This window comes from Mesocricetus auratus, unplaced genomic scaffold, assembly GCF_017639785.1.
Source record: "Mesocricetus auratus isolate SY011 unplaced genomic scaffold, BCM_Maur_2.0 Super-Scaffold_100055, whole genome shotgun sequence".
Taxonomy (NCBI): Eukaryota; Metazoa; Chordata; class Mammalia; order Rodentia; family Cricetidae; genus Mesocricetus; species Mesocricetus auratus.
The window spans coordinates 4583388-4597500 of NW_024429232.1; the positions used below are offsets into that span (position 1 = coordinate 4583388).

The 14113-nt window shown below is 51.8% G+C and overlaps 1 long non-coding RNA gene and 1 pseudogene across 2 annotated transcripts; one reads left to right on the forward strand and one right to left on the reverse strand.

Moving 5' to 3' along the window:
* Window positions 1–489: 489 nt before the first annotated feature.
* Window positions 490–3872, reverse strand: LOC121136268. Of its 2 annotated transcripts, none has more exons than XR_005873421.1 (2): window positions 3022–3872; window positions 490–1098 (listed from the first exon to the last, which is right to left on the reverse strand). It is a non-coding gene; the product is annotated as an uncharacterized LOC121136268 (long non-coding RNA). The 2 variants fall into 2 exon arrangements; XR_005873422.1 differs by lacking the exon at window positions 3022–3872 and adding an exon at window positions 2233–2672.
* Window positions 3873–10073: 6201 nt separating this feature from the next.
* LOC101831811 overlaps window positions 10074–14113 on the forward strand; it is a 4801-nt pseudogene continuing 761 nt past the window's right edge.

Here is a 14113-nt window from a genome sequence, read left to right on the forward strand (position 1 = left end):
GTGTGTGTGTGTGTGTGTGTGTGTGTACCTGAGCACAGAGGCTATTAGGGGATGCCAAAGGTCTGCTCTATGAGTCCCCACCTGTTTCTCTGCAGCTGAGTCTCTCACTGAACACAGTGACGCTCCTGTTTCCACCTCCACCGTGCAGGGAACACCTATAACCACATTTGGCTCTCTTGGTGGGCGCTGGGCATTTGAACTCAGTTCCAATGCTTGTGGAGCAACAGCTCTTACCCACTGGGCCATCTTCCTAGCCCCTAAAGAATTGCTTTAAAATAAATTTTTATGATTGTTATCACTATTATTATTTTTTTTTTTTTTGGTTTTTTTTCCAGACAGGGTTTCTCTGTGGCTTTGGAGGCTGTCCTGGAACTAGCTCTTGTAGACCATGCTGGTCTCAAACTCACAACAATCCACCTGCCTCTGCCTCCCCAGTGCTGGGATTAAAGGCGTGCGCCACCACCGCCTGGAAATTGTTATCATTAAATGTTTGGTTTGTATAGCTATTTTATTTTTTGTGTTTTAATTTTTAAAACATGTTTTTAATTGTAAGAGCATTACATTACTTTCCTCTCTAGAAACCCTCCCATACTCCCCACTCTCAAGTTGATAGCCTCTTTTTCCTTTATTACTGTTGTTGCATACATATGTATGTGTATGCATGTATGTGTATGCACAAGTATGTATAAATATAACCTGCTGAGTCTGCTTATGTTGGTGGTGTATATGGTTTCAAGGCTGACAACACATAAGGAGGCTCACTCTTGGGAGAGGCTAATTCTCCATCTCCCAGCAGTCATTATTTGCTTGTAGTTCCTTGTGTAGGATGGGACCCTGCAAAAAATTCACCTTGACGTTCCCAGTGATATGGCCATTGTCTTTGATCTTCTATATCCAGTCATTTCTAGGAGAGACTGTTCACAGCAGACTTCCTGGCCCTCTGGCTCTTACAGTCTCTCTGCCCTCTCTTCTGTGATGTTCCCTGGGAGAGACACAGCAAGAGCTGTGATGTGGATGCATCTTCTGGGGCTGGCTTCCTACAATCTGTTGTCCTCTGTATTGTGACCAGTTGCGGTCTTATGTGATGGTCTTCATGTGCTGTAAGAGAGGTGGTAGTTACACTCATCTGTGGGTGTAAGGATAAGATTTCCACTGTAGATCCAGGTGGTGGTAGCACACACTTTTAATCCCAGCACTTGGGAGGCAGAGGCATGTGGATCTCTGTGAGTTCGAGGCCAGCCTGGTCTACAGAGCGAGTTCCAGGACAGGCTCCAAAACAATACAGAGAAACCCTGTCTCAAAAAAAAAACAAAAAACAAAAAACATAAAACTAAATCTGCCAGCTATAGAACTTCCCGGCATAGGCCCCAAAGATGACATCCCATGCCACAGACGCTTGCTCAGTCATGTTCATTGCCTCCTTATTCACAACGGTCAGGAAATGGAAAAATAAAAAATAAGAAAAACGAGTCCTTCAACAGATAAATGGATAGCAAAAATGTGTCAATAATCGCAGTGCAGTGTTGTTCAGCTGTAAAAGAAAAGCAAAGCCGCGGACTTTTCAGGTAAATGGACGGTCGGTCATATTGAGTGAAATAACCCAGACCCAGAGAGTAGACGCTGCATGCTCTCTCTCATCTGCGGTGCCCAGCTCCAAATCCTCACATGTAAGTACACACATGGAGTAACCACGGGAGGGGGGAAGGGGAGGGATAGCAGGGGCAGGGTACCCGTGATGCCAAGTGGGAAATGGGGAAGTGGGGAGGGGCTCAGCGGGTGATGAGGGAGGGTGAGGAGCGAATGATACCAAGGTTGTTTGATAAAGCCCCAAGGAATCATATTATTTTATATTCACCTAAAATTATATAATTATATATACATATATTTATATCCTAAAGAGACCTCTTGGGCTGGCAATGCTCCCCACCCATAGACTAACAAAACCCCAGTACGGACATAAAAAGTATTTCAAATGGCTGCTCAGGGCAGCCCTGGTGACTCTCCAAGCAATATAGGTTATCCATGTAGCCTTTGTTTGCCTCTCGGGGGTTGAGAATCGGCCTCTGTTGCTAAAGACACCACACACTTAGGTCACAGGTCTCGGGAGATTTGAGCTGGATCTGATCTGAACGTCTCCTTCCTGCAGCCGAGCTAGCTTCCATGGTTACGGAAAATCCTAAGCAAGCTGCCAAGGGAGGTAAGCAATTAAAGAGTCACACCCAGCCGCAGTACCTGAGAACTGGTTACAGTGAGCCGCACAGCACCGGACGCTTAAAGGCGCAGTGACACTGGCAGGTCAGAGGCGGTCAGTGGAACACTCACTGCCTTGGGTGGAAAGGGGTCCCAGATTCAAGGCAGTGTGCTTCCCATCCGTGGGATGTTCACGCAAGGGCCAGCAGCCAGTTTATGAAGGGACCTGGTCCCCAAGTGATGCATAACTCCTGGCTTCTGGTTGCCTCCTGTGAAATGCTTCACCATGCTTTCCGAACGAGGAGAAGGGCTTGCATTTATTTTTTCTTCCCAGAAACGCTCACATCCAAAGCAACTCGCACACCCGAGGCTGCGCCGGGTTTTGTTAAAGCACAGCCTTCGAGGTCAGTCTGGTCTACAAAGCCACACAGAGAACCCTGTCTCGAAAATTAAAAAAAAAAAAAAAAAACAAAGAAACAAAAACAAAACACACACCCTTGGCTCACCCAAACTATCAAGACACAGAACACTGCCACCCCCCCAAAAAAAGTCCCGTTTCCCTTTCACCCTTTCCATCTGTCTCAGCCTCACCCACCTCCCACACACTCTCTTAATTGGTGACAGGGGCAGAGGCTTGCGCTCTCGGCCGCTGAATTAAATCCAGGACCTATTAGTTTGGGTTTTTTGTTCCTTTTTTTTAAAACCATGGGTAGGTTTGCGCAAAAAAGACACTGAAGTGCTTGCGGTGGGAATGTGGCCAAGGCGGTGGAGGGCAACCACGTGGCGGAGGGGGTTGGGGGGCCGCCTGAACGGCCGAATCGAATGGCTCACCGACAGATGGCGTGCGTGCCTAGGAGTCCTGCGGGCCCGGGGCCCTCGGGCGGAGTCCCCACCCTTCCAGAGCGCGGACTGTCTGTGCAGCCACTGCAGCGGCGCTGGTCTGACCGCGTGTCCTGGGCGGAGGCTCCAGGGTCCGCAGCGTCCACGTGGAACTGGGCGTCCTCCCCGGGGGTCCTCTCCGGGGTTCTCCCCTCCTCCACCCAGGACCCCTGCCCTCCGGAAAACCCAGAGCCTGCTCCCTAGGGGAAGTAAAGGGACGCAGCATCCCTGGGTCACTCCTAAATCAAATCCCCTCTGCAATGCAGGGTCCCGAGAGACATTCACACTCTCCCATCCGCAGGGCTGGGGCTTCTCTGAACTTGGCCGCCGGAGGGGGAGGGTTTGTTCCTCTCCCTACCCTGGCGGTTTCCCAGAACAGCCTGGGGTTTATCCAGCCGATGCCTCCGTTTGCCCCATAGAGCACAAGTTTGTTTTGTTTTGTTTTTACGAGACAGGGTTTCTCTGTATTGTTTTGGAGGCTGTCGGTCCAGCCCAGCCTCGAACTCACAGAGATCCGCCTGCCTCTGCCTCCCGAGTGCTGGGATTAAAGGCGTGCACCACCAACGCCCGGCTAAGGCACAAGTTTGGATGTAAGCCATAGGGTCTATCAGTGTACAGAAAGAATGCCAGGGCGAAAGGAAGTCCTGTCTCGGTGTGTCCTCTCTCACTATAACACGGAAGCAGTTTATCCAGGAAAAGGTGTGCTTGCTTGACTTACAGATTCAGGGAGACCCAGGCAGGAACTGAGGCAGAGAACCCGGAGGCCACGGAGGAACACTGCTCACTGGCGGGTTCAGCCTGCTTTGTTGTTGTTTTGTTTTGTCTTTCAGAGACAGGGTTTCTCAGCAGTTTTGGAGCCTGTCCTGGAACTCGCTTTGTAGAGCAGGCTGGCCTTGAACCTACAGAGAGCCACCTGCCTCTGCCTCCCGAGTGCTGGGACTAAAGTGTGCGCCACCACCGCCGGGCTTAGCCTGCTTTCTTGTAGAACCCAGGGCCACCTGCCTAGAGGTGGTGTCACCCACAGCGGGCTCTGCCCTCCACATCAATTATCAGTCAAGGAAATGCCTCGTAGTAGGCTCGCTTACAGGCCAGTCTGCCTGACAGAGGCATCTTCACAGCTGAGGTTCCCTAGTCCCAGATGACTCCAGCTTGTGTCAAGTTAGCAAAAGCAAAGCAAAACTCAGTAGCATAGGCCCCGAGGAGGCTAACATGGAGGAATCTTGAGAAAGCAGAGACTTCCCAGGACCGTGGGGCCTTGGCAGCTCTATGGAGAGGACAGCGACAAGATGATTTTCACTGTGGGGACAAAGGGGAGAGCCTGGTGGGGCGGGGGCGGGGGGCCGTGCTCCTGAGGCCTTGTGAGTGGAAACGGGAGGCAGAACAGGCTGTGTAACAAGCAGCCCCCAGTCACACTGGCCCAGACCTCAAGGGCATCACCACCCAGCTCTAGAGGAGGCCCTGCTCCATGTGAGCCTCAGGGCCATCAAACACCCCTGGTCTCCTGGGCGGAGCCAAAATGGAAGTGCTCAGGATCAATGAGAGGTTTTGAGACCCCTCTGAGAGGGCCACTAAGTGCTTTAGCCCTCCAGTCCTGCACACTTGCAGGGAGGACAAAGACATCCCTCCCTGGGCTAGGGGGATGAGGCCAGAAGTGGGTGGCCACATTGCTTCCATGGTCATTGCCTGGAACCAGAAAACATCTGCTTCTACTAATGGTTGTGCTTGGCAAACGCTGGAAGGTGGTCAGGGGTGGGAGGGGCAGATGGAGGAGTAGCAGCTCCCATCAGGAGGGGCTGAGGGGGTGATTAGCACAAACTTGGGAAAGCAGAAACAACATGGAACCATCTGGAAACCCCAAGATGACCAGTGTGGCTGGGCGGGAAAGTTTGGGAAGTGGGTTGGTCAGGAATGAGGTTTTAAACGAGGGCTGAGTGAGGGCTCATTGGGGAGGATTTTAAATGTGGAACGTTTGCGGAAGCCCCAGCAGCCCGAGGAATGGCTGGAGTCAGGGGCGGGTCCAGGGCTCTGGCATGCATCAGAGGGTCAGTTAAAATTAGTCCCAGTGGCCCAGAAGCCAAAGGCACAGTGAGTGTGTGAGTTGTGTGGCAGCCAGCTCCAGCCTCAGGGGAGTCTTGGGCATGGAGTGCTGTGTGGGAACTCATTTTGGGCTGTGGGTAGCATCCTGGGGCCCCAGCCTGGAGAGCTCCCCCTTCTCCTTGCAGTGCCTCCTTCAGGGGCACACTCTTCTCAAGAGGACCAGGTCACACTAACACAGGTCCCCTCCTTGCCTCTGAGGCACGTTACACTGGATGATGAGGCGAAAGTTTTAACCCGTGTATGGCATTGCCTTTGTACAGCCCTCCCCATCTTCGCCCAGCAGCAGAGGCTGGGAGAGAGTCTTCACCCCTCTCCCCATTTCCCCTCCTCTCCCCCCACCCCCTCTCGTGAATTCAGATCTTTTTTAATGCCAGAGGATGGGAGGAAACAGTCGGTGATGAGGTCTGGCAAATTCTGCAAACCCTGTAGTTCCCTAAGCATCTCCTGAGTCACGGGGCCACAGCTCTTTGTCATCACACACACCTAGGGACAGAGCAGGGGCTGGGGGCGGCTCTGTTTGCAGGGAGGTAAGCTAAGAGAGACAGCGTCTGGGACTGAAGTATGGCTTCCTTCTCTCCCTCCAGTCCTGCTTGCCCCTAAGAGCCTCCATCTTCCCCTGCTTCTATCAAGGACATGGCTGCTGGCTTCTTGGCTCTGACAAGCTTCAGGATGATCTCATCTCCAGATTCTAGTTGATTTTTTTTTATCCTCAGAAAACGTTCCCAAATACGGTGCCATTGCAGGCCACATGGTCAGCTCAGCCCTGGGGGAGGGGGATGTCATTGTTCATCACGGAAGGGAAAATGCAAGCTTGGAGCAGAAAGGATTTTCTGCAGACCTCACGGCTCACATCAGGGCAGCCAAGGGAAGCCCTGCCCTGGGGAGGGAGGCCAGGCCAGTCTCTGGATTGCTGTGGTTCCGGTTCTGGACTCTGGAAAGCACTCATGGAAAAACCATCTGGAGCTGAGGCTGCACTGGGGACTCCCCTCCCTCCATCACTGGCGGGTTTCCCTGTCTGGCGGTTGGTGGGGGAGGGAGCAGCTTCTCCCGCTCCATGGAGTCCTCTCCTCCACCCCTTTGTGGAGGTCATTGCCACCACAGGGCTGGGGGAGTCCCTGTCCTGTCTTCCCTGTCCTTTAGATCATGCTCTCCCTGGACAAAGTCCCTGCTGTGGTGAGAAGCCAGAAATACACTATGGGGGGCTCAGCTCTCAGAGGCCATGGAGCAAAGGGAATAGGATTTGGCCCAGGGGACCCAGCCGCCAGCCCACTCAGTGACAGGAAGAGCTGGCTGCTCATTCTTACTGACAGGGTGACAGACCACAGAAGGAGGCAGCCTAACTCACACCAGGCACAGGGCCAAGTGAGCCCACTCCCTGGGTTTGCTCTGTGGTGGCTCTCTCCTAGCTTTCCTTCCAGCTCATTTGGACGCCCAGCCCACACCTGCTTCCACTGCCTCGGTCCACCACCCCATCATGGTTTGGCTCTGAACTGCCCCCTAAGAGGCCATATGCTGATGGTTTGGTGGTGACCTTTTTTAAAATTTATTTTTTATTATTTTTAGTTATGTGTGTGCATCCCAGTGCAAGTGGCCAAAGAGCCCAGAGGAGTTGGATCCTCTGGAGCCGGGCTTACAGACAGTTTCGGATCACCTGACGCAGTTGCCTGGAATTGAGCTTGGGGCCTTCAGAAGATCTCAATAGCTGAACCGTATCTCCAGCCTGTAAGGTGATGGGCCTTTAAGAAGGGAGAGCTAGTGCCAGGAAGGGAGGTCATGGAGTCGGTGCAAGGAAAGGGATTGGAGCCCAGTTGTCTTCCCTTGTATTCCTATGTACCCTGCCCTGCCTGCCCCTCCCCCTACTTCCTTTCCTCCTCCCCGGCTGGGCTGTCCTGAGGGTGAGCAGTTCTGTCCCCGTCCCCCACCACCTCTTCCCCACGCACCACTGGCTAGGATTCCTCACCACAGACCCATGGGGCCTACTGACCACAAACTGCAATCTCTGAAACCATGAGCCCGGTCCCCTCTTGTCCCGGTCCAGCAGGGGCCTAACTTGGAGCAGAGACCTGTGAGGAATGAAAATAGAGGGGCGGGAGGCTCGAGAGAAAAGACCACAAGACAGGATTCGGATCAAATGGCAATGTTATTTTCTGCTGGGCTAGCTATGTAGTTGGTGAAGCAGGTTTGGAGGGGGTAGGGTTTGGGGGTAGTTGGCATGCAGCTTCGAGGAGGGCAGGATGTTAGATGACCACAGGAGGAGGATGTCTGGCAGGGTGCAAAAGGTGCAAGGAAGGTTGCCTTGGTAACTGTGCCTTGTAGCTAGCCTATAGGGTGTGTTTAGCCTCTGGGGTTGAGCATGAGAGGGGAGGTTTGTTTCTTTTCTTTCTTTCTTTCTTTCTTCCTTTCTTTCTTCCTTCCTTCCTTCCTTTCTTTCTTTCCTTTTTTTTTTTTTCCGAGACAGGGTTTCTCTGTATTGTTTTGGAGGCAGTCCTGGAACTCGCTCTGTAGACCAGGTTGGCCTCGAACTCACAGAGATCCTCCTGCCTCTGCCTCCCGAGTGCTGGGATTAAAGGCATGTACCACCAATGCCCACCTGGTTTGCTTCTTGTTAAGGGCAACTATAAGGCTTCTAGGAACTGGCTGTATAACTGTTTAATTAGCTTGGTCCTGTGGCCAGAAGCTCTGTAAGTCCTAAGCGGCAGTCTGAGACTGGCTCCCAACACCTTCCTCCTTTTTTCTTTCCTTTAGAAAGATCAGATTGGGCTGGGGGAGTAGAGGTCTGACCTCATATTTTTTTTTTGTGGGAGACTTTCACGACTGGACATCATCCTCGGCTTGGGGACGAGATATCCACTGATGGCAACCCAAGACACCTTTTGTGGGAAGGGGAATTTTGGGTGTCGAACCCCTATTCATGCAGACATACTCTCGAGGCTCTCAGGAGTTGGGGGAGTCCTCTGTAGTTAGGTGTGTACCCCAATGCCCAAGAACAATTTATGTACAGGTGCGTGGTAAGTGTTCCAGAGGGGAGGAACCTTCTTGAATAGCCTGGAAGTTTTCCAGGCTAATGTCATCAGTCTCTAGACGGTGATATTGGACCAGAACCGGTCGAGTGGCCGAGTCGACCTGTTGTTTAATTAAGGCCACAAGCTTGGAGAAAGCCTAAGGCCCAAAAGAGACAAGCAGTAATAACCTTCGAAATGGTCCTAGTATGGAGGGCAGAAGGGTGGTGAGCCATGGGGAGGTAGAGAACCAATTTTGATACCATGACTCTTGTTTAGTCCTTTCCTCTTGGCGTTTTTTAAAACCCATTCTGACTTTAGTCATGTCATCTTTAATAACTCCTGACCTATTAACGTAAAAGCAACATTCCCCTCTTAAGGCAGCACAGAGGCCGCCTTGTTGTAAAAATAACAAGTCTAAGCCACATCTGTTTTGTAGGGCCACCTCTGCTAGAGAGTTAAGGGATTCTTCTGGGAATTGGAATTGAACCTGGAGTTGTTTGACATTATATATAATAGTCTGTGTATTGGTTTTTACCTAGCACCAAGGAAGAAATCCCTGTTCCCGCTCCAACAGCACCCAGGCCTAGAAGACTGCGGTGCTGGGTTCTCTGTGGCATCTGTTAGGGGAGGCAGGGCTTCCCGATTCCCAAAAGTGGAAGAATTCTATGAAGGAGAAGTATGAGAGGCATGAGACCATCTGCACGAGTATGCAAAAACCAGAGGCCTGAGGGTTGGTAGTAGCTAAGCAGGCGGTAAGGCCATCAGCACAAGCCCACCAGGTGGAGTTGGGGGCCAGGACGAAGGCGTTGGGGGTTCCTAGGGGTAGGGTTTTGTTGCAAAGGGAAGCATAGTGTGGAGGTGGGGTAGGGTTGGAAGCAGGAGTAATGCAGAGGCCAGATCCCAGAACTTGTTGCCGGGTGATCTCTGCTTGACCATGTATCTCCCACCGGCAATATTGGGAGTTGTTGTTGGTTGTATAAAAGGTATCTAGAACTGCAGTTCCTTCTTAGAATGGTGGGGAGGAATGATAGCAGAGCTGACAATCAGTAGTGAGGGATGGGTTTGTTTGGCTGAGAGTATGGACGGTATCTACAATCAGCCGAGTGATGATGTCTCGTGACGGCTGAAACATGGACCCCGGCGGTGATGGAGGTTTCCATGTGGTAGAATGTAAGATAGGGAAACGGTGGGGTCAGAGGGGGAAGGGGGTGTAGGTAGGGGCGTGGGAAGGGGGTCTTGGGGGAAGGTTGTTTGGGGTTATGAGCAGTGAGGCCAGATTCATGAAGTATAGGATTGGGCCCAGTGGCTCTGGGGGTATCTATATTTGGGGGTTATTTAAGTAGCTTAATAGTGAAGAGGACACCGCGGTTGTTGGAGCTTACCTTGTATAGGTGGAGTCCCCAGGTAAGTCCCTCGAGCCAATCGGAGGTCTTGGAGAGGGCCCTGTCTTTAAGGTGGGTGTCTAGAGGGGGTGTTTTGTGGGGGAGTTAGGGAGGCAGTCGGGGGCTACATCGAAGCCTTGGTAAGCGGGGTGTCTTTGAGTATGGCTGTAGTCGCCCTTTAGGGTAATGTAGTCCCATATAGAGGAGGGACTCCAATGGGCATCCCCTGTGTCTGTGGTCCAAGCCCTGCACTCTGCATGGGACTGGCTTTTTGTTGCCATGTCACAAGCTAGTTCAGCAAATTCTGACTTCCAAAGGACAAAATCACCCCCGGAAAGGGTGACCAGAGCCAAATGATGCCATTCGTTAGGGGTGAGCCAGGCTTCAGTGATATTCTCCAAGAGGGCCAAAGTAAAAGGGGCAGTTGGGCCATAGTTGGAGACAGCAGTTTTTAATTTTTCAATGACTTTGCGATCTAGGGGTGTATATTTCATGGGGGGTGAGTGGGAGTAGGGTCTCCAGGCGGAGCTCCTGACGGGGGCCGAGACAGGGGCCTTGTCTTCCTCCTCAGAATTGCCCTCTGCTTCTGGGGCAGAGGGGACTTGATTGCCACTTTGAAGGGTGAGTGGGAAGGCCAGGAGTGACCCTGAGGCCTTTGTTTTTTTCTTTTTTGACAATGCAGGGAAAGGGGCTAGCTAAAGAGGATAACCAGAGTCCAGTTCCTGCAGTTGGTCAGGAGTTGGATTTGTTGCTGGCGGTTAGTGATGAGGGTTTTAAGGTGTGCCAAGTCAAAGGATGTCTGGGAGTAGAGATTCATAAGTGGTCCTTGTAGGATGGTGTCAGCCAGAGTGGAGGGATGGGGGGTGATGCAGAGGGGAGTTCTTTGAGGTAGGAATTGAGCAGAGGCCAGTCAGGGTTGTAATATCTGGCAGCCTCTTCCTCAAGGGTGGCAGCATCGCCGGAGTCAAGAGGCTCGTCATCCGGGCTGTTAAGGACGGGATAAATGGAGGATATTTTTGGTGTTTCAGGGGGAGGTGCAGATGTTTTAATTTTTACCTCGGGACAGGGAGATGAGACAGGCTTGCAATCGTCCTCATTAGGGGGAAATAACTTATTACTCGACTCTAAAGAGTGATGGGAAGGACTAGGACCGGAGAAATGAGAGATCTGGGGGGTGGGCTGTGGGGTGTTTTGGCGAGAGTATCTTTTAAGGGTCTTTTCTCCCTCTTTGACTAAATCTTGGAGGGTTGGGGAGTGGTCATGGACACGGAGGATATCATTGATGAGGTTCCGATAGTTAAAAGCCTCAACAGGGATCTTGTTGGGGGCCGAAGGTCTGATAGTAATCTTGGAGGGTATTTCTAACTCTTCTCCATCTCTGACTATTAATTGTTTCCTCTTGGGAGAACCAAGGACAAGTGTCTCCTATGAAAACAAAAATTTTTCTGAGCTGTTTCTTTTTAACCCTAATTCCTCACACCTTGAGGGATTTTTTATTCCCAGGAAGGAAAGGATCCTCTTTATTAAATGTCTGCCCAATGACTCACCTCCTTCCCGAGGTGGTGCTCTCAATCCCGAAGTTCCAGTCGCTGGGTATGGTGAGCGTGGAGATCTTCTGGATTCCCCTCTCGGTGATGCTGCAGGGCTTTCCAAATGCGTGGTCAGGCCTGACCCTTACAGAGAGCACCGAATGGTTCCTCACTGGCCGTCAGGTCCCTGTTTGGGCGCCAGTTGTCCTGGTCCAGCCCAGGACCTAAGGTGGAGCAGAGGAGACCTGTGAGGAATGAAACTAGAGGGGCAGGAGGCGAGAGAGAAAAGACCACAAGACAGGATTCCGATCAAGTGGCAATTTTAGTTTTTGCTGGGCTAGCTATGTAGTTGGTGAAGCAGGTTTGGAGGGGGTAGGGTTTGGGGGTAGTTGGCATGCAGCTTCGAGGAGGGCAGGATGTTAGATGACCACAGGAGGAGGATGTCTGGCAGGGTGCAAAAGGTGAAAGAAAGGTTGCCTTGGTAACCGTGCCTTGTGGCTAGCCTAAAGGTTCTGTTTAGCCTCTGGGGTTGAGCATGAGAGGGGAGGTTTGTTTCTTGTTAAGGGCAACTACAAGGTTTCTAGGAACTGGCTGTATAACTGTTCTAATCAGCTTGGTCCTGTGGCCAGAAGTCCTGTATGTCCTAGGTGGCAATCTGAGACTGGCTCCCAACACCCTCTGGCATTTTGTCCCAGTGCCTGCCCCTGCCTGCTTCCCTAGAGCTCTGAACATGGGGCCCCGTCCCACATGCTTTACACACAGAGGACAGACAGCCAGTCCAGCCCCGGGCCTGCTTCACGCCATCTGGAATCATTTCCCCCGCCTCACTGGTCTGGAGGCTAATCGAAGAGAGGAAAGAATGTGGGGCGACACTAGCTTTTGATGCGAGGTAGGCAGAAGTGGACGGATAGCCCTCTCGTGGCCACAGAGGGGGCTCAGGGTAGTGGCACTTGCTGCCAGGCCTGACAGTATCTGAGTTCAATCCCTGGGACCCACATGGTGGAAGATAAGGGCCAACTCCCGAAAGCTGCCCTCTGACCTCGACGGGAGGGCGGTGGCCTGCTCACCGTGTTGTGCATGCATAAACGGCATAAAACAGATAAGTAAATGTTTTCCAGGAAGAGCGTCTCACATCTCCTAAGAGTCGAGTACAAAGCACGCACATATCCACAAAGCACTCACGAGGACCCAGCATGTGTGTCAGCCCCTACTGTACTCCAGACACTCTGATGTCTTCATGGAACCCAAGTCAGGGAAGGGCGGCAGAAGCTACCAGACCTGAGGTGCCATGCTCTTAGGATCAAGTTCAGTGTCCCTGACTGCACTCACAACCACTGCCTCCCTGTGCTACTCTGCCCAGGCTCTCAGGGTCCTAAAAGTTGCTGCTAGGCAGGGCCTGGAGGGCAGAGATGGAAACTGTACCGCATTTGGCAGAGTGCAATCTCAGACATGTTTAACACAAAATGTCTTCAGAAACAGAGGCCAGGAAAAGATCACTGTTTCCTGGCATTGGAGAATTGCAGGGTCAGAATGCTCCCTGGACCCACCCCTTGGTGGTGGATGTTGAAATTATGATACTCGTGGGGAAGGACTCCAGGGTCCTTTCAGACATCAAGCCCTGAGGATACAGAAGTCTGTCCAGTAACATGGCATGGTATTTGCAGAAAGCCCTGCACGGGCCTCTGTATGATCCTGCCCAACCCTCCTGTGAATTACAGCGCTTAATACAATATAAACGATATGCAAATAGGTAGTAATTGATGGTAACAGGAAACATCTGTATGTGTCCAATAGCAATGCAGTACTTTCCCGAGCCACATGGAAAAATGGTGGTTTGAGACAGCATGGTGTTGTGGAGCCTGGCCGGCTTTAACCGCTTCATCCTCTGGGCTCAGCCTCCTGAGGGCTGGGATTATGGGAATGCATCTCCCTGCCAATCCAATATTGTATTTTGTGGTTGGTTGATCCACAGCTGGGGAACCCCAGATGTGGCCGGCTGGCTGTAGCATGTGTGTATGAACCACTGTAGCATAAGCTGATAAAGATAAGGATTAATCCAGAGGGCAATTTGATACCCTGTGTCTCTCAGAGAAGTTCCTCCCTGCAGTGGATAGCGGTTAACTCAGGACTCAAGCTAGTCCCAGTGAAGAGCGTAGGTGACTGTGGGGGGCTCAGGACATCTATGTCATGCCTCCTCCCTGGGGCTCAGGACAGGTTTTCCCACCAAATGCGTGGGCTAATTGTGTGAGTATTCATGTATGTGTGCACACCTTTGTGCACGGGTGTGCGTGTGGAGGCCTTGTGAGGATCTCCTTCAGTCACCTTCCAGACAGTGTTTCCCACTGAACCTGGCTGGCTGGCTGGCAAGGCTCAGGGTCCTCCTGGCTCCTCCTCCCCAGCTGGGATTATAGGCACGGTGGCTTTTTACTATGTGTGCTGAGGACCAAGCGCAGGCCTCATTCTAGCACGGCAGTCACCGCACCAACTGAGCCTTCTACCCAATTTTTATCTCTTTAAAAAATTATTTCGCTGCCCTGGCGTGATTCCATCCTGTGTGTCTGTTCTGAGGAGCAGCAGGCGGTTTCCTCTGTCCGACTTCTCTCACGCTGAAGTGCGCGCCCCCACCCCATGGAAGACTCGATGGACATGGACGTGGGCCCTCGTAGGCCACAGAACTACCTTTTCGGTTGTGAGCTGAAATCTGACAAAGATCATCACTTTAAGGTGGGTAGTGACGAGAATGAACACCAGTTGTCAGGAAGAGCGGTTAGTTTAAGGGCAGGGACAAAAGATGAATCACACATCGTAGAGGCAGAAGCAATGAACCATGAAGACAGTCCAATTAAAGTAACACTGGCAACTTTGAAAGAGTCTGTACAGCCAATAGTTTCCCTTGGGGGCTTTGGAATGACACCGCCTGTGTGGCTCAGGGCCTGTACACGTTGGTTGGACAGCGTTGCTGTAGAGGAAGACACTGAGTCGGAAGATGAACATGAGGAGGATGTGAAACTCTTAAGTATGTCTGGCAAGTGAT